The sequence below is a fragment of the Anabrus simplex genome, chromosome 1, assembly GCF_040414725.1.
Source record: "Anabrus simplex isolate iqAnaSimp1 chromosome 1, ASM4041472v1, whole genome shotgun sequence".
In the NCBI taxonomy this organism is placed as follows: Eukaryota; Metazoa; Arthropoda; class Insecta; order Orthoptera; family Tettigoniidae; genus Anabrus; species Anabrus simplex.
In genome coordinates this window covers 1573922472-1573942451 of record NC_090265.1, presented here as the reverse complement: position 1 = coordinate 1573942451, position 19980 = coordinate 1573922472, and the positions used below count along the sequence as shown (strand labels likewise).

At 40.9% G+C, this 19980-nt stretch overlaps 1 protein-coding gene across 8 annotated transcripts in view; it reads right to left on the bottom strand.

The window, feature by feature from the left end:
• LOC136858540 (SH3 and cysteine-rich domain-containing protein 3) overlaps positions 1-18925 on the bottom strand; it is a 325524-nt gene extending 306599 nt beyond the window's left edge. For all 8 annotated transcript variants that reach the window (XM_067138153.2, XM_068225594.1, XM_068225595.1 and 5 more), the window contains exon 1: positions 18848-18925. The gene's annotated coding sequence lies outside the window, so the exon portion shown is untranslated. The remainder of the gene's footprint in view (positions 1-18847) is intronic.
• Between the last annotated feature and the right edge of the window lie 1055 nt (positions 18926-19980).

The following is a 19980-nucleotide window of genomic DNA, read 5'->3' as shown; positions in this document are numbered from 1 at the left end:
CCCCTATATTCATTACAACCTTTTATTGATATTCATTCCCAACATTGAATATGATATGTCACCCAGTACTGAGTATCTGTTGTATAAACTCCCCTTAATATCTTTAGTTTTTCTGATAGTTTGATTGTTGCTATGTTAATCGAAGTCACTTGAACAGTTATCAAATATATACCATGTGAAAATTTTATCTCCTCCTCTGTACAGTTAATACAAGTATTTTTTCCAGTTCAGTTGTCTATTTTTTAGTAAAATATCTAGTTAATTCAAGATATCTTCTTTGATCGTTAACAATAATGGCGTATTGCGGCTGGTGCATGTCTTTCGAATGCGATCTATGCGGCTGTGTGATGAGGCCCTACTTTTGATGATTTTTGGTGTTCAGGACGCACACATATCCAGTACCCGAGCCAGAGGAATTAGCCCATCCAATTAAGATTAAAATCCCCGACCCAGCCGGGAATCGAACCCAGGACCTTCTCGACCAAAAGCCTGCGTAGTCACCATTAGGCATGCAAACGGACCGATGAAAAATAAATAATTTAATTTCATTACCTCATCTTCGTTCTGTTACCTCAACACGAGCCATGAATTAAGACACGTACAGTCAGCGTCATGCGCTTCCTGACATACAATTGTTAGGTTAGTCGATAAACTTTTGCGGTTGGCATTACTTATTGTGCCTTTTCTTAGACTTTATCTTAAGCTTACTTCTTCTGTGCAGGCGTCGTGTCTCGTGTGGAACTGGCGTTTCTTTCTTTGTTGACGTGTTTTGTAGTTGACATTTACACAAGTCACAAAGCTCAACGTATCGATTTATAGTGGGTGGACGAGTTCATCTTCGTTAAACAATCGGCTGAGAAGGTACGCCTTAGATAACTAGAGTGTTCTTTCTCATACGCAGTATAGTAGCTTTCGTATGTATGATATAGTAGGCCTACATGCTTTCTTGTACTGTAACATCAGAGGACTCGTTTTCCTGCAATATTTCTCACACGTTGATAAAATTGTTTGTACCTCTATTCCCATGGAATATTTTGCCTTCGATGTTCTTATAAAGGAATTCTATGATTGCTGAACATCATCGATAAGGTTATCGCAAATAAAAAGCTTACATACATTTGTTCCTCACATCTTCCTCGATGAATCTGAGCTTTCTCGGCCATTTCCGGCCTCAAATTTTGCAAAACGATTTATACACCATCCAGAACGTATCCTAAGAGAAATAATGAGTAATCCTTCCAAGCTGTCAGATTTTCCGTGAAAAGGAGTTAGTGAAGTTCCTATGAATTTTCTTAAAAGAAAAAGCCATGGTGCAACAGCTCCGAAGAGCCTTGACCTACAAAGCGACTGTTGTTCAGCCCGAAGGCCTGCAGATTACGAGGTGTAATTTTCGTAGGCGGTGAATTACTTTGTAAATATTTTTTCCATCCTAATTTACCCCTTCAGTCTTATCTCTAACCATCAGGAAACAAGTTTAATAGCTGAGGTAGGGTAAGGTCAGGTTATGACATTAAATACTACAAGATTGTGAGCGGCTGCAGGGTGACCTCGGTAGTATTGTGAGATGGACAGTAGGTAATGGTATGATGATAAACGGGGTTAAAAGTCAGGTTGTGAGTTTCACAAATAGGAAAAGTTCTCTCAGTTTTAATTACTGCATTGATGGGGTGAAAGTTCCTTTTGGGGATCATTGTAAGTACCTAGGTGTTAATATAAGGAAGGATCTTCATTGGGGTAATCACATAAATATGATTGTTAATAAAGGTTACAGATCTCTGCACATGGTTATGAGTGTATTTAGGGGTTGTATTAAGGATGTAAAGGAGAGGGCATATAAGTCTCTGGTAAGACCCCAACTAGAGTATGGTTCCAGTGTATGGGACCCTCACCAGGATTACTCGATTCAAGGACTGGAGAAAATCCAAAGAAAAGCTCCATTTGTTCTGGGTGATTTCCGATAAAAGAGTAGCGTTACAAAAATGTTGCAAAGTTTTGGCTGGGAAGACTTGGGAGAAAGGAGACGAGCTGCTCGATTAATTGGTATGTTCCGAGCTGTCAGTGGAGAGATGACGTGGGAGGACCTCAGTAGACGAATAATTTTGAGTGGTGTCAGTAGACTTGATTCGTACAAGTTGTCGGAAATTACCAATGCGATATAGTGCAATCTATTTTCATCTATTCTACCGTGTAATTCAAATGATAACGCAGAAAATGAAGGAGCGCAGAAACTGAAGTAGCACCAAGAGGGGTCGAATTACAACACATTTCGAAAAAGAACCTAGAGTTTAGTACGAAATCCTGCTTCAGGACAAGCCTGTGAATGTCAAGAACATAATAAACTATTTATTTATTTTACCACTGGGTTCTACATCTGTAAATACATTAGGGCTGACAATCAATGAAGTGATAGCCATTTGTGTACACCATGGAGTTGGACACTACTAGACAGTTCGAACAGCTTTATTGCTATTTGCTTTTTACGTCGCGCCGACACAGGTCTTACGGCGACGATGTGATAGGAAAAGCCTAGGAATGGGAAGGAAGCGGCCGTGGCCTTAAATAAGGTACAGACCCAGCATTTTCCTGGTGTGAAAATGGGAAACCACTGAAAACCATCTTCAGGGCTGCCGATAGTGGGATTCGAACCTACTATCTGCCGGATGCAAGCTCACAGCCGCGCGCCTCTACACGCACGGCCAACTCACCCGGTAGGGAAGGAAATAATCGTGGCCTTAAGTTAGGTACCATCCCGGCATTTTCTTCGAGGAGAAGTGCGAAACCACGGGAAACCACTTCGAGGATGGCTGAGGAGGCAGTCGAACCCACCTCTACTCAGTTGACCTCCCGAGGCTGAGTGGACCCCTCGTACCACTTTTCAAATTTCGTGGCACAGCCGGGAATCGAACACGGGCCTCCAGGGTTTGCAGCTAATCAGACTAACCACTACACCACAGAGGTGGACTTGGAATAATTTACCAAGGGAAAAGTTTCTTTCTTTCTTTCTTTCTTTCTTTCTTTCTTTCTTTCTTAATCCGTTTACCCTCCAGGGTTGGATTTTTCCCTCGGACTCAGCGAGGGATCCCACCTCTACCGCCTCAAGGCCAGTGTCCTGAAGCGTGAGACTTTGGGTCTGGGGTAAAACTGGGAAGGAGGACCGGAACCTCGCCTACCAGTACATCAGCTGTGAATGACTGAATGATTGACAGATTGGTCGCATGCGGCACGTTATCGGCGTGGTCGCATCCGGCACGGTCGCTTCTGACACGTAACCCTTACCATATGTTGAGACAGCATGAGCTGCAGCCTAATTATGGCGTGCCTACTCTGGGATGGGCAATTTGAAATACTTACAGTTGAGAGTTTAGCTGTATGGCAGTAAATACTGAGTGGATCTACCATATCTCAGAAGTAATTGACACGACATTCGTGTGGTATAAACAGGTGGAAACAATGGCAGGGCTGTACTCAGAATGAGGGAGAAAGTCTAACAAGGACAGGCCAGACCCAGCGTCCAACCGATATTAACAAGCTTCGATGCACATGTTGGAGGACACTCAACAGTAACTTGTGTAGAAGGGTTTAGGTCAATACGTTTTTGTTTTTGAAATAAATGAGGGGAATGTCATGACGCAGGATCCGTTTCGGGCCAAGTGGAGGTGATAGAACACTAAAAGGACAACAAATTTTACCTAAACAGGTCCGCAACGTAATATATATTTGTATAAGTTTCTGTACGTCGCACCGACACAGATAGGTGAGGACGTTTAGGCCTATATTAATTTCAGGAAGAAAATAAAGTGTATTGCATTAGCGTAATATTCTTCTTTCTTACTTTCTTTCTTTCTTAATCTGTTTACCCTCCAGGGTTTGTTTTTCCCTCGGACTCAGAGGACTGGGCGAGGTACTGGTCATCCTCCCCAGTTGTATCCCCCGACCCAAAGTATCACGCCCCAGGACACTGCCCTCGAGGCGGTACAGGTGAGATCCCTTGCGGAGTCCGGGAGAAGAAACGACCCTGGAGGGTAAACAGATTAAGAAAGGAAGAAAGAAAGAAAGAAAGAAAGAAAGAAAGAAAGAAAAAGGGTAAATTGGTCCACCTATTCAATACAATGCCAAATGTAACTACATTTTCATGAGTATGTTATATTCTCATTTGAACTAATTCTCGGTACTGGTTTCGACCCTTTGGGTCATCTTCAACCGTATACAGTCTGGTATGTTAAAAGCATAAAACAGAGCCCAAAAAGGAAGAAGAACACACTTTGAAAAAATAAAACGATACTACTGCCAATAAATATAACCGCTTTTCTGTCATGGGCCGGCATATGGGTGACTCCAGCCGTCAATTCACTTCTATTCAGCAAGACATGGACATCTTGAAAGTCATAGGAAAAGGCGCACTGCTCAGTATTTTAGAAAAGTGTTCCATTCACGTTCCGCAGTGCAGGGGTAGCGTGCATGCCTATTACCCGAAGGCCCCGCGTTCGATTCCCGGTCATGTCAGGGATTTTTACGTGGATCTGAGGGCTAGCTTGAGGTCCACTCAGCCTACTCGATTACAACTGAGGAGCTATCTGACGGTGAGATGCCGGCCCCGGTCTAGAAAGTCAAGAATAACGGCCGAGAGTATTCGTCGTGCTGACCACACGACACCTTATAATCTACAGGCCTTCGGGCTGAGCAGCGGTCGCTTGGTAGGCCATGGTCCTTCGAGGCTGTTGCGCCATGGGGTTTGGTTTGGTTTTTGTTCCCAAATTACATTCTAAACGAAATTTCAGAAAAGCCTAACATCTTGTTTGATATTATTATCCCCGTTTATAGGAAACATACATTTGGTTTTAACAGAACCGCTTACCTTCCTTCACCCTTCCCTCAACCTGCACTTCCGCCTCATATCTCCGGCTTGATATAGCTATCAGTTGACAAGGTCCATTTGTGTGAAGCTTTTCCTTGAAGCTACCGGGGGGAAGGAGGTAAATTATTCGTATCGCTAGAAATCCCGCGCACTTATCTACGCGCGACAATGGTGCTGGTCAAATTGTCAGCAATGACAATGGCAGCAGATGTAATTTATCGCCAAGTAGCGGTCTTGCATCTTGCTGCAGGTTCAGAACAACAACAATAATAATAATAATAATAATAATAATAATAATAATAATAATAATAATAATAATAATAATAATAATAATAACGTTCTGGACCGCCGTAAAAATGTGCGGACCACGCTGAAAACGGGCCCTGGCCAGGTAATGAATACGAATGCAGTCGGGCCGCGGGTTCAGTAGCACCAAGGCACGCAGGACGACACCACGCCGGATCTCCTCAAGGATTTGATCCATATTAAAAATGCTTATATGAAAAGATGGCAAAGATTTAGGGACCCCAACTGACCGGGCGGAATACCTGGAGCTAGCCTGGGAAGTACGAAATCGATTGCTGGAAAGAAAGACTGAAAAATGGGAGGAACTTTGCCGTCAGATCGCGAATTTTGGCGGATTATATATAAAATGTTAAGCATTCAATTATAAATTTCAGTATAATACCGTAGCTGATGGACTCAACAAAGTGTAAAACTTTGAAAAATATCTTTCATTTTTAAGCCGTAGCGAAGCACGGGTATCCTGCTAGTTTAGTTATATTTGGCATTGTATATATGTATTTGAATACATGGACCAATTTATTATATATTCAGCCTGATGTTGGGCAGGAAAATTGAAACAAAAAAAGTAGGTGAGGTCGAAGAGTATGTTATTAATAACAGTGCTCTGCTCTTCACTAAGTTGGCGGAACGAGTCATCTCGCATGCCATACATTAAGCATGCATTAGAAGAGCGAACCATCACTGAATGCCACAGACCACTGAAGCTCACATCGTTGAATATTAATTTTTAAAATGAGAACTGGAGCGCACGTTACTGCTGTGAGGTATAATGGAGCCTCTGACAGACCTATCAGAAACAAGCCTCGTTCCTAATATAAAAAAGTGAGTATTTCCTGATAGACCTGAACAAGTCCATCAGAACTGAAATTCAAAGCTGAAAATTCGCACTCCTTAATTTCAGTGAGTGTTAGGGTGGTTATGAACGGAATGAAAGCGTTGGTGGGTTTTTTCTTAGAGAGCTTGGGATTCTGTACACTGCTGGCGGAATAATTTTGTATAATTATGTTGGCCATGATGTGTATTGGATAATACATTTCGTGGTGTGTGCTAAGTAAATGCATCTCTTTAAAATCAAGATACAGCTTTCTAACATACCCCACATGGGGTCCGCAATTGCAATTCGCCAATTTGGCTTGCAACAGGGACCTAACGTTAGAGTCTGCACGGCTTGCAATGCAGGCGGGCCCGGGCCCCCAAGGGACCCGGCTGACTCCTCGAAAAATAATAAAAATAATATATATCAATCCTAATGTCACTCTGCATCGTCAGAAGATCAGATCACGACGAAATAGTTTGTTTTTACAATTTGTACGTAGAGGAATTGCCATTCGGTTGCAAGTAGCAGCAGTTATCGTAACTGTGCTGATTGCAGCGCAGCCCAGCTGTAAACAATGCTTGACCTTGCCGTCTCTCACAACACCGCGACACGGTCTTCACTAAATACCTGAACTAAATTATTAGAAAGAATCGGTACTCTATTTACAGCAATGAAAATTGAGTGCAGAATATGTTAGTTAGAAAATGATACTTTCTTGCTTTGCAGTGTACCTGAAATCGTATTATGCACAATTTTGACTGATCATTTCACTTTTTTCGCACATTTATTCGGAGTCGACGGTTGCGGAGTGGACTTCGGCTGGGCCGACAGCTCTGCACTCCGAGCGACCAACCAAGCAAAGGAGGAGTGGCCCCGGTTCTGTCGTGGCCCTACGCCTCTGTATTCGGCTGTCCTGAGAATGGTTTTCCGTGGTTTTCCATTCTTCAGCACTAAGGCGAATGCCGGGATAGTTCCTAGTATAGGCCACGGCCGTCTACCCCCTCACCTTCTCCGCACATCTCATTCACCGCAACAAATCTTCTGGCCTGAGAGACGGCGTCACCGTCTAAGAGGCCGGCCTGCCCCTTCAGGTGAGGAATGAAAACATTGTAGTCGTAGTAGTATTTATTTGACAACAATGTACAATTCCAAGAATACCTGATGTAGTAACAATCAGTCCACTCAGTCTCGAACGAGCTCTCTTTGCGCGGTGCTAATAACAATGGGTACAGTAATAATAGACTTATCAGTTACCAAACCCAAACCCCATGGCACTACACCCCTTGAAGGGACCGCTGCTCAGCCCGAAGGCCTGCAGATTATGAGGTGTCGTGTGGTCAGCACGACGAATCCTCTCGGCCGTTATTCTTGCCTTTCTAGACCGAGGCCGCAATCTCACCGTCAGATAGCTCCTCAATTCTAATCACGTAGGCTGAGTGGACCTCGAACCAGCCCTCAGATCCAGGTAAAAATCCCTGACCTGGCCGGGAATCGAACCCGCGGCCTCCGGGTAAGAGGCAGGCAAGCTACCCCTATAGCACGGGGCCGGCTTATCAGTTATACGGTTTGATATTTTTCAAACTTTATTTGAACAGTTTTAATTTAATTTTGTTCATATTTTTGTGTGTGTTGTAATCGAATAAATGATTGTGTGTATCGGATACAAAGTATAGTTCTGTAGTTACTGAAAGAGTCCGCCTCTGTGGTGTAGTGGTTAGCGTGGTTAGCTGCCACCCCCGGAGGCCCGGGTTCGATTCCCGGCTCTGCCACGAAAATTTGAAAAGTGGTACGAGGGCTGGAACTGGGTACACTCAGCCTCGGGAGGTCAACTGAGTAGAGGTGGGTTCGATTCCCACCTCAGCCATCCTCGAAGTGGTTTTCCGTGGTTTCCCATTTCTCCTCCAGGCGAATGCCGGGATGGTACCTAACTTAAGGCCACGGCCGCTTCCTTCCCTCTTCCTTGCCTATCCCTTCCAATCTTCCCATCCCTCCACAAGGCCCCTGTTCAGCATAGCAGGTGAGGCCGCCTGGGTGAGGTACTGGTGATACTCCCCAGTTGTATCCCCCGACCAAGAGTCTGAAGCTCCAGCACACTGCCCTTGAGGCGGTAGAGGTGGGATCCCTCACAAGTCCGAGGGAAAAACCGAACCTGGAGGGTAAACAGATGATGATGATGATGATGATGAGTTACTGAAAAATGAAACCACCTTGCAAGTGGCTGTGCGGTTAATTCACGTAGCTATCACTGGCATTGAAGCTCGATTGTTCATTACAGCACATGTAAAGTAATTTTTATATTTCTGTTTTAATATTTAGCCAATCACTCGGTAAACATATTTAAATCACACCTTACATCTTAATAAAGAAATTCAGTGAAGAACGTGTCCATATGCTGCGGAAAAAACCGTACAAAATAACATTAACTGTACCATAGGAAAGAAATACAGATACCTCTCTATTTTGGAGCTGCATACGCGATGCCTCTCTGTTTAAGGGTTTTGAGTTCAAATATCTCTGTTGTTGATGTAGTAGCTATGTTATTTAAGAATACTGGAATAGCACACTCGCAAACAACTACATTCAATAACTGTGAATGTCCGATTTCAGGACGACAGAACTGAGGTGAATCCCGCAAAACAGGAACTAAATAGTCACACATAGACGCACTAGGATTTTTGTGCACAAACGGCTGTACTTAGAATACAAAATCATGAATAACTCTCAGAATCCACAACAACAAATCAGATGGGTACTGCAGCCTGCTGTTTTCATCTCTTTTACAAATCAAGCCCATTAGCACCGACGAACATTTCGGTCCTGTCAAAAGAATCAAGCAGAAGTCACATTTGATTTTTAGGAGTGCTTTCCGAACAACAAAACCTTCTGTTATGAGAGACATGCTAACTTCAAAGAAAGGTAGCCCAGATCTGAAAGACAAAATTTTCGGATTTTAAATCGTACCTCAGATCAACAATGAGGAAATAGTTATTGTAAATATATTTAAACATTTGCTACCGTAAGTACAAAAAAGTGGCTTACTATGGGATTTGTGGAGATCCTCAGGGATACACGCGACTTAATCTGGTAAATGTGCTACATTGCGCTGACCTTGGGGCGTGTTTGGAAGGCTCTCTTTCGTATTTACGAACACAGAAGTGCCAGACTCCACATCCACGTTACTGCTTGCAGGAATAGTCATGATTCCCGACTTCAAAATGAGGTTGAGACTGAAAATGACAACTAAGGCATCCGCATATCATTGCTGCCTGAAATTTTCCGCAGAGCGCTAAAAACCATCTCTATAGAGTCACTATTGAATGTTCGGGTCAGTACGAAATGAAATACTGACTGAAGAAGGTACTTGACACAACCCACTGTTGATGCAGTCGTTAACAAAATAGCCTCATACGTCTCCTTGCTTAGAAATTGCTTTGCGGCTTTCTCACTGGCGTTCGTAAGTTCCTTCAAGTACTGCGGAAAATCATTTTCCAGCCACTCCAATCTCTCGTGATCCAAGCTGAAAAAATGCATCTTGTCCGGCTGCAATGTTGCTACATGTGTGTTACTGGCATCACTTATGTCAAGCCATTTCTTTATTGATAACATGTATTTGATAGTGGTACCTGCATTAACAAAATCGCGCGCAATTTTATATGAATGTTTTTTTTTTAATATCCTAGGGCTGTTATTACTTCAGTAGAGAAAATATCTCTAGCGCGTCGCACATTCCTTTTTTCAAAGTTAGAAGACTCAGTGTGTTTGCGTGTAAGGAAAGGAACCGGTTTCACAGTTTCTTTTGATTGCGTCTCATACAGTTTCCTGATAAAATCACCACTTATATCTTGGGAACCATCAAACAGATTTTTCGAGCAAATAATTTCTTTCGTTTTTCACAATGTGACATTGATCGAAAGCAAGAAAAAGAAGCCTTGCACTATCAACAGTATGACAGATCTTCGGTTTCATGTCTTTTGAACAAGACATTCTTCTCATCATGCTGACATTAGTCTTATGTCTTCTTATCATGCTGACATTAGTCTTATGATGCCACTCACAATGTGCAACACAAAAAAGCCACACGTTTCTACTTCTTTTATTGTTGAGAGTGTTAATGTATGTAGCTCTGTACCTTAGGGTAGGGAAGACAGCTAACTGTTCCGAAACATTAGGAGCATGAGGTGGAGTGTATCGGTACATAGTGCCGGCACACGACACACGGAACCGTAACTGCGAGGAAGATTACTTTGTGAGGCAACATGGCATGCTCCGCGCCAGCGGGAAAATGCCTGTACCGAACGTGCTGTGTGTAGTTACGACCAGCGTAAAGCTGCAGGGAACGTAAGAACAGACGGGACACTGAAATTCGCGCCCAGTGATCACGTTTAAAGGCTGCTTTTAGGTTAATATTTTGCAGTCAGTATGAAATATACATATACAGCGACAGTAGATATGTTTAAAAGTAACTATTCCAAGGATATTTTTACCACTTGAAATCTATCGGTCTGTATTTTGACCAATTAGGGCCAGGATAAAGGTCCACGCCATGATAAAAAGCAGTCGGAACTCTGAAATACACGCCCAAAAATAATGTTTTAATGTTTCTTTTAGGATAAGAAAGTTTTCGTTCTGGAATATACCTGTCACAATTCCACGGACAGCAAATGTGTTTACAAATATCTCAAGCAGAACTCCGGTGAAATTCCTGCAAAGTTTATCACCTTTTGTACGGTATACTGTAAGCTTCAGTGAAAACACTCTTAGAGAACAGTTGAAAACAAAACAGAACACAATAAGTGATTCGCATGTACCGAAGGCCAGTGGCCGGTGCAACGGGACAGAACACATAACAGTCACTGTCTCGGTCTCGCTGGAGAATGTTTTGAAACAACTGAAACTCGGTGTTCCGGAACAACGGAACATAACTGTGCACCGGCAGAGTGTACTGAAACAGAGACATAGTGCCCAACCCAACTGTACATGAAAGTCTCTTAGAGAAGAAGAATGCTGCTGGTAGCCTGAATTTAGCAGCCACACCAGAAATTAAAAACAGATAAGGTTATTGGCCAGGGTGATTGGATTTCTACTTTTGCTTGCGTGACAGTCATTTTGAGTGGTTTTTATTTGCTCAGCATGGATTGAAGCGTCTTTCTGCCCAAGGAAGGTGTCGAGATTCTCGTCATATATTATCTGCTGTTTGATGGACATTTCGCGAACTACCAATGAACACACTCTCTCTGCTTCACTTAGGCGCTGACTTTCTGCTAAGAGGTGCTCCTTTATTAAGGGTGTTTTTCCAGTCTCTCAGTTTATATCTACTACGTAGCGCGAAAGTGTGAATTTACTCGGTATGGCAAACACACATTTTCTCGAAAATTTGTAGCCCTTGGGAGAGATAGATTGAAAAATCACGCATTGTTTTATCATATTCTCGGATCATCTTGGTAGTTTTTTTGTGAAAATTATCCACCATGTCTAGAAAAATCCATGCTCACAGATCAGAGTTATTGGCGTAATTTTGCTGTGCTTTAATTACGGAGCTTAAATACTCGTAATAATTATTCTGATATTGTTCTAGCTTATTATTTGCTAACTTTAGTCTGCCTCTAACATTTTTAGCTTCATGTTAGCCCACTACGATTTCATTCGAAGGTTTGCTTTCTCTTTACCAGCCTTATCTAACCTACTCTCAAGGAAGACGTTGTCTGTATCCCTAGCGAACAATGACTGACAGTCGGCTGAGTTTCATTTTCACGTAAATCCTCATCCAATTCGCCAGTGGATTCAGAGCATTCCTCACACTTCCTTCTTTTTTTTTTACTTCTATGAGGCATTGGTGACTTAAGAATACTACGTCTTGTCTGCTTTTCAGCAGGAAGCTTGTGTGGTGAATACGCGTAGAAAAAGCTAGGAACAACATTATGTCTCAGACGTCGTATTTATAAACCTGTACACTACGAACTAACGATGATCTTGAAGTGAAATTCGGCGAGAAATCCTTTCTTCAAATAGCATTTAGCCATTCTTGACGTTGTTGATAGTTGAGAGGAAATGAATTCCCATTTCCCGATCTGCTTTTGCTCTTACTTAAAGACACACAGATATTATGAACATAAACACAAGACAATCCACGAACAAAGAAAAACACCAAGTAAGGTAAACACAGGCTCAAATTACACTGGCACTCTTAGCAATGATCACTGAACGAGTCTCGTCAAGCAGACGAGCGCTCCAAGCACTTGTGTTCACTCGTTTACGTGTGTGGCCGGGCGAATGAGAAGGCGTTATTAGCAGTCATAGTAGAGGGCGTATCTCTCTCCCGTATCAGCTTTATTTCTAGGAGCACTAACAAATGTTATCTACGCTGGTGTGACTAAATAATTAAAACAGAAAGTCTACTTTGATCGCCAAGTTGCGAAATAAGCTTACGTAGAGTTAACTAGCCCAGGAGCCGAGACCATTTATCTTTCTCTTCTTATTCTCTTCGTCTTATTCTTCTCATCTTTATCGTAAGCTCAGGCCCATCTCTGGTGAGATACAGTGTGTACAATGGACTGTATCTTCTGGTATGAACTGGAAAATGTTTGCTACTTTCATTGATCAATCTCAGTCTCATCCTTGGCTTTGGCGATATAAAAGCGATTGTTTGTAACGCCATGCCTTAGGCTATTTATGATAGCCCACGATGGATCTCTTGGGATTCCGACCAGCTTTTGAGCTGAGGACATTATTGTGTTGTATATATGTTCAGTCCTCAGCCCGAAGGCTGGCTGGATCCTCAACAGCTCCGGGATCAGTTGGCATAGATGGCCTAGGCATCAGTGAAGAGGCGTACTAGGGAAATGAGGAGTGAGGTAGTTTCCCGTTGCTTTCCTCACTGAGCCAGTAGTTGCAATTACATATCAGTCTGCCAAGCCCACTAAAATGCATGCAACAACCGACCCTATGAGAAATATTTTCACACCATTCATAGCAGGGACTGGCTGCATAAGGAATGGCATTACTAACATCGCTCATACCTCAGTCACTTTCATATTGTCAAAGCCAAGGATAAGACAGAGACAGATCAACGAAAGTAACAGAATTGCTCTGGCCTATACCAGAAGACATAGTGCACTGTCAACACTAGATCCCGCCAGCAAAGGCCAATTATACCTTTAATAACCTCATCCATCCCGATAAAAGGAGAAAATGAATAGGTTATTAATGAATCTGCGTAAACCGCCAATTGTGAATAAATGAATCAACTAAATCAACTTAATAATAATATGATATACTACATGATCTTAATGTTGTTCGGCTTCATGGCTAAATGATTAGCGTGCTGGCCTATGGTCACAGGGGTCCTGGGCTCGATTCCCAGCAGGGTCGGGAATTTTAACCATAATTGGTTAATTCCGCTGGCACGGGGTCTCGGTGTATGTGTCGTCTTCATCATCATTTCATCCTCATCAGGAAGTGCAGGTTGCCTGCGGGAGTCAAATTAAAAGACCTCCATTTGGCGAGCCGAACTTGTCCTCGTACACTCCCGGCACTAAACGCCATACGCCAAATCATTTTCATCTTAAAGTTGAGTACCGATTATTGCGATAAGTATAAATTCCTGTAACCGGTGAACCAAATAATTAGATATTATTTTATTTCTTATAAGCAGTATTATTGTAAGAATAAGTTTTAATACACAAAATGCAGCGCGTCCAATTTAGTACGAAGGACACAGTCACTCATAAGTAAAGAAGAATAGTTACTGCAAATGGCAGTTATTTTTCTAATTGTATTACCTTCACCAATGCATACGAGAAGGGAATGCATCCTTCACTCAATTCAATGATGTTATAATAGCAAGGGAACATATCTTCTGAATGCTGCCTTTTATCGATCTAAACAATGAAGCCTCTATGTCAACAACAAGCAGTGTAAAGCTTTCGTACTCTACTCGAAGCGAGTGAAATGACATGAAACAAAGATCAAGTTGCAGTCAAGACGTTTACAGAGCTGAACAGTTTTAACAGGAAGACTGAGGGTGAATGTGGAAATAAAATTACCAGCAAGTGAACTGTTTCGATTGGACCAGATAAATTTCAATGACATTTCGGTGAATGATCAACTAATATCTAAACTTAATTGCAATAATAATTTTGACGTAAAATTAACGGTAGTGTTATAATGAAATGCTTAAAAATAGCTGGGTGGCTCGGAACAGTTAGCTAATGGTAGAATGACCTTGAATGCGCACTGTTGAAAAATAACGATAGTTCTCGTTTGTGGTTACATAAAAAATTATACTGAAAATGATATTTTGCGAACATGAATATAATTTCACGCTCTACAAACCTATTAATATTTATAGTCTATGAATGTACCAAAAGTACCATATGGCTGATAAAGTAGGCATGAGGCAGTTTCTAAAAAGTAGCTATGATCGGTAGAAAACGGTAAATAAAAATGTAAACAGACTCTGGGATGGGTTTAAAGCAATTGTTGAGGAATGTGAAAACAGGTTTCTACCTTTAAAGGTGGTAAGGAATGGTAAAGATCCACCTTATTATAATAGAGAAATAAAGAGACTAAGAAGGAGGTGCAGATTGGAAAGAAATACCGTTAGAAATGGCTGTGGAAGTAAGGAGAAAATGAAAGAACTTACTAGGAAATTGAATCTAGCAAAGAAGGCAGCTAAGGATAACATGATGGCAAGCATAATTGGCAGTCATACAAATCTAGTGAAAAATGGAAGGGTATGTATAGGTATTTTAAGGCAGAAAGAAGTTCCAAGAAGGACATTCCAGGAATAATTAATGAACAAGGGGAGTGTGTATGTGAGGATCTTCAAAAGGCAGAAGTATTCAGTCAGCAGTATGTAAAGATTGTTGGTTACAAGGATAATGTTCAGATAGAAGAGGAGACTAATGCTAGAGAAGTATTAAAATTCACATATGATATGACATTTACATAAAGATACAAAGTTGAAAACTAGAAAAGCGGCTGGAATTGATAAGATTTCTGGGGATATACTAAAGACAATGGGTTGGGATATAGTACCATATCTGAAGTACTTATTTGATTATTGTTTGGTTGAAGAAGCTATACCAAATGAATGGTGAGTTGCTATAATAGCCCTGTGTATAAAGGAAAGGGTGATAGACATAAAGCTGAAAATTACAGGCCAGTAAGTTTGACATGCGTTGCATGTAAGCTTTGGGAAGACATTAATTCTGATTATATTAGACATGTTTGCAAAATTAATAACTGGTTCGATAGAAGGCAGTTAGGTTTTAGCAAAGGTTATTCCACTGAAGCTCAACTTGTAGGAATCCAGCAAGATATAGCAGACATTTTGGATTCTGGAGGTCAAATGGACTGTATCGCGATTGACCTGTCTAAAGCATTTGATAAGGTGGATCATGGGAGACTACTGGCAAAAATGAGTGCAATTGGACTAGACAAAAGAGTGACTGAATGGGTTGCTATATTTCTAGAAAATAGATCTCAGAGAATTAGAGTAGGCGAAGCTTTATCTGACCCTGTAATTATTAAGAGGGGAATTCCTCAAGGCAGTATTATTGGACCTTTATACTTTCTTATATATAAATGATATGAGTAAAGAAGTGGAATCAAAGGTAAGGCTTTTTTTCGAATGATGTTATTCTGTATAGAGTAATAAATAAGTTACAAGATTGTGAGCAACTGCAAAATTACCTCGATAATGTTGTGAGATGGACAGCAGGGGATTGTATGGTGATAAACGGGGTTAAAAGTCAGGTTGTGAGTTTCACAAATAGGACAAGTTCTCTCAGTTTTAATTACTGCATTGATGGGGTGAAAGTTCCTTTTGGGGATCATTATAAGTACCTAGGTGTTAATATACGGAAAGATCTCAATTGGGGTAATCACATAAATGGGATTTTAAATAAAGATCTCTGCACATGGTTATGAGGGTGTTTAAGGGTTTTGGTAAGGATGTAAAGGAGAGGGCATATAAGTCTGTGGTAAGTCCCCAACTAGAGTATGGTTCCAGTGTATGGGACCCTCACCAGGATTACCTGATTAAAGAGCTGGAAAAAATCCAAAGAAAAGCAGCTCGATTTGTTCTGGGTGATTTCTGACAAAAGAGTAGCGTTAAAAAATGTTGCAAAGTTTGGGCTGGGAAGAAATGGGAGAAAGAAGACGAGCTGCTCGACTAAGTGGTATGTTCCGAGCTGTCAGCGGAGAAATGGCGTGGAATGACATTAGTAGACGAATAAGTTTGAGTGGCGTCTTTAGGAAGGAATACAATATGAAGATAAAGTTGGAATTCAAGAGGACAAATTGGGGCAAATATTCATTTATAGGAAGGGGAATTAGGGATTGGATTAACTTACCAAGGGAGATGTTCAATAAATTTCAATTTCTTTGAAATCATTTAAGAAAAGGCTAGGAAAACAACAGATAACGAATCTGGCACCTGGGCGACTGCCCTAAATGCAGATCAGTATTGATTGATTGATTGAAAATATTAGTGTTCATTATTTCTATATCGTTTGTAATGGGATCTGATATATTACGTGCTGCAAGGATATTGGTAATCCAGGTTGGTAGATGCAGTGTGGGTCTCGGCCCATATGTGGCTACGGCTAGTGCGTTGTCCAACAGCTCTGCACTCTGACCGGCCAACCGAGCAGAGAAGGGGTGGCCACGACTTTACCGTGGTTCTACGCTTCTGCATCCGGTAGACAGCGCTGGACTTCACGGCTGGCCCCAACCGTCGGCTGTCCTGAGAATGTTTTTCCGTGGTTTTCCATTCTCCTGATCTTCCGGCCTGACAGACAGCGTCACCGTCTAAGAGGCCCGCCTCCCCCTTCAGGGGAGGTATGAAAACAGTTTAGTAGTAGTAATAGTAGTAGTAGTAGTAGTAGTAGTAGTAGTAGGTAGTAATGGTAATCTGTATATACACGTGCATGTCATTTATATAGTACGTTATTTTACTAGCACAAACCAGGAAACTGACACAGTCGTGTTGAGATTCACTCATTTTGTCATGCTATGCACAGCCTATGTTAGAACGGCGGGCATGCAGCGTTGTTCTCATCTCTTATCAAGTTGCATTACTGTCGAAGCTTTCAATACATCACGTTCCATTTAAAACAGCAGCAACAAATAGTTTTTTCTAAGCAAATAAATATTTTTTATGGAAGAATCGCTATCAGTGTCTTAATTGATCATCCTAGCAAGTTTTATTGCAATCGGTCTGGTTCAACATAAACAGATCCCTTGTGAGTAAATGATCATAATGAATCAGACGACTTCCACAGTTTATAATGCATATGGAGGTGTATTATCCTGGGGATCATGAAACACATCTTGACAACGTTCCCTTTCGCTATGAAAGTTACATACCGGTGTGGTATAATCGCGACTGGTCAGGGACGTACCGGTAACGAAAATGATACGGGCCCGCCTGCCAAAATAAACATTCGGGCCCCCTCAAATACAATGCAATATTTATATCTTAATATAAATGTAATTATAGCAGGTAGAAGTAATGCAATATACTGTCACGTTATATAAATGAAGGAATTATTTGTTATTGTAAGATTAACAAAAATAACGTTTAACAGGTTTTATTTGTCTGCCTTCGTGGTTTAAGGGCTAATCTGCTGAACTCCCAACCATGAACCACTTACTGTAGAAGTTCGTACTTTAACTGGTTGCATTTTTCAGTAACTACAGAAGTATACTTTCTCACCGATACGAAGTCTCGGTTACCATAATTTATTGGATTACAACACAGAAAAGTATACTAATAATATTAAATAAATGACAGTACAAATAAAGTTTGAAAATGATCAAACCGCACAACTGATAAAATTATGAACTTCGTGCAAAGAGAGCTCGTTCAAAACTGAGTTGACTTAATATTACTACAGCTTCTTATAGACATTATACACATTGTTGTCGAATAATGTATGGTAAAAGTTAAATTTTCTGCAAAATTTGTGCATAATACTATCTGAGGTGCATCACACATCAAGAAAGTATTATTTCATAACTAAAATACGAAATTTTGGTATCAATGTTCATTGCCGTAATTATTTTAAAATAATTTGGTGTAGAGAGCTTCCGTGGCTCAGACAGCAGTGCATCGGCCTTACCGCTGGATACCGTGGTTCAAATCCCGGTCACTCCATGTGAGATTTGTGCTGGACAAAACGAAGGCGGGACAGGTTTTTCTCCGGATAGTGCGGTTTTCCCTGTCACCTTTCATTCCAGCGACACTCTCCATTCTCATTTCATAGCATCTATCAGTCATCAATAAAACACTTTCGGAGTGGCGACCCAATTCTACTAACAGCCTATATCTGTTTTATTCATTACATCCCTGACCCGGTCACTGACTGGAAAACAGGTTGTAAGTTTTCAAATTGGTGTAGGTATTTTCTGAAGAGGGTGGTGTGGTGATGTGAGAGACGGCATTTTTACAGCTGTTTTGTGATACACTCAACACAATAAAATGCTGCTAGATGCAACCAAGTGGCAATTCCTCTACTTAAAAGTTGTAGAAAATAAAATAAAAAATACTTGGATTGAATCTACAATACCGCCCACACCATGTTTTTGCAGAGTGACATTACGCTAGAGTGTATTACTTTCCTGCGAGGAATCTGAGGGGCCCCTTACACATCCGGGATCGCCTGCATTGCAGGCCCTGCAGGACCTAATGTTACGCCCCTGCGGTTGGTAGAGCAGCCCAGTTTCCCGATTCAAACTATCCTCTCGTCGGTATAATTATTTCCCCCTTCTTCACTCCAGGGAAGTGTAAACATAAGACAAATCGCTCACTGTTATAAGGTTAGATACATAATGGTAGGTCGCCACTGATTTTGAACAGTACTTACCCTAGAGGAAATGATCTCTGCTCCCTGTAGCACGGACTCGGACAGAGTGGAACACAGGTCTGAGTAGACATCCTCCAGCTCCTGTAACACACAGAGATAGAACTGTAATAATAATAATAATAATAATAATAATAATAATAATAATAATAATAATAATAATAATAATAATAATAAATACCACGAAAAATTTATGCAGCAGTAAACTTAAGGTGTATATTATCTGTTGTCGTTGATGAATTTAGACATCGTTTAACCTGTACACCATGCAAATATAACAAAGAATACAAAAATGATAAAGTAACAAAAGTATCGTAAGGTAGATCCGTAAAAATGGAGGTTGAATATAAAGATGACAATCGGATTTTGCGGATGATGTTATTCAGTATAGAGTTACAAATATATTACAAGATTATCAGCAAGTGAAAAATGACCTCGACAATGTTGTGAGGTTGACAGCACGCAATTGTATGATGACAAACAAGGTTACAGATGAGGTTGTGAATTTCACTAATAAGAAAAGTCGTCTCACTTTTAATTACTGTGTTTATGGAGTGAAGGTTCCTTACGAGTATCACTGTAAGTACCTAGATGTTAACATAAGGAAAGATCTTCACTGGGGTAATCACATAAACGGTATTGTAAACAAAGGGTTTTATGAGGGTATTTAGGTGTTGTAGTAAGGATGTAAAGGAGAGGTCATGTAAGTCTCTGGCAAGACACCAAGTAGATAATGATAATAATAATAATAATAATAATAATAATAATAATAATAATAATAATAATAATAATAATAATAATAATAATAATAATAGGTCAGAGGAGCGCAGGAAAGAATTCAGCGAGAAAATGAAGGAATACTGGGCCAACAGGAAGGCTCAAGAGGCCACTAAGAACACAATCCAGTATGCTAAAAGGGGCAGACGAAGACAAAAACACAGCTAGAACACAAGCACCGTGGTCCACAGATGGCCTAAACGCAAAGAAAATAATAATAATAATAATAATAATAATAATAATAATAATAATAATAATAATAATAATAATAATAATAATATGGGACCCTCGTCAGGATTGTTTGATTCGAGAACTGGAAAAATCCAAAGAAAGGCAGCTCGATTTCTTGTGGATGATTT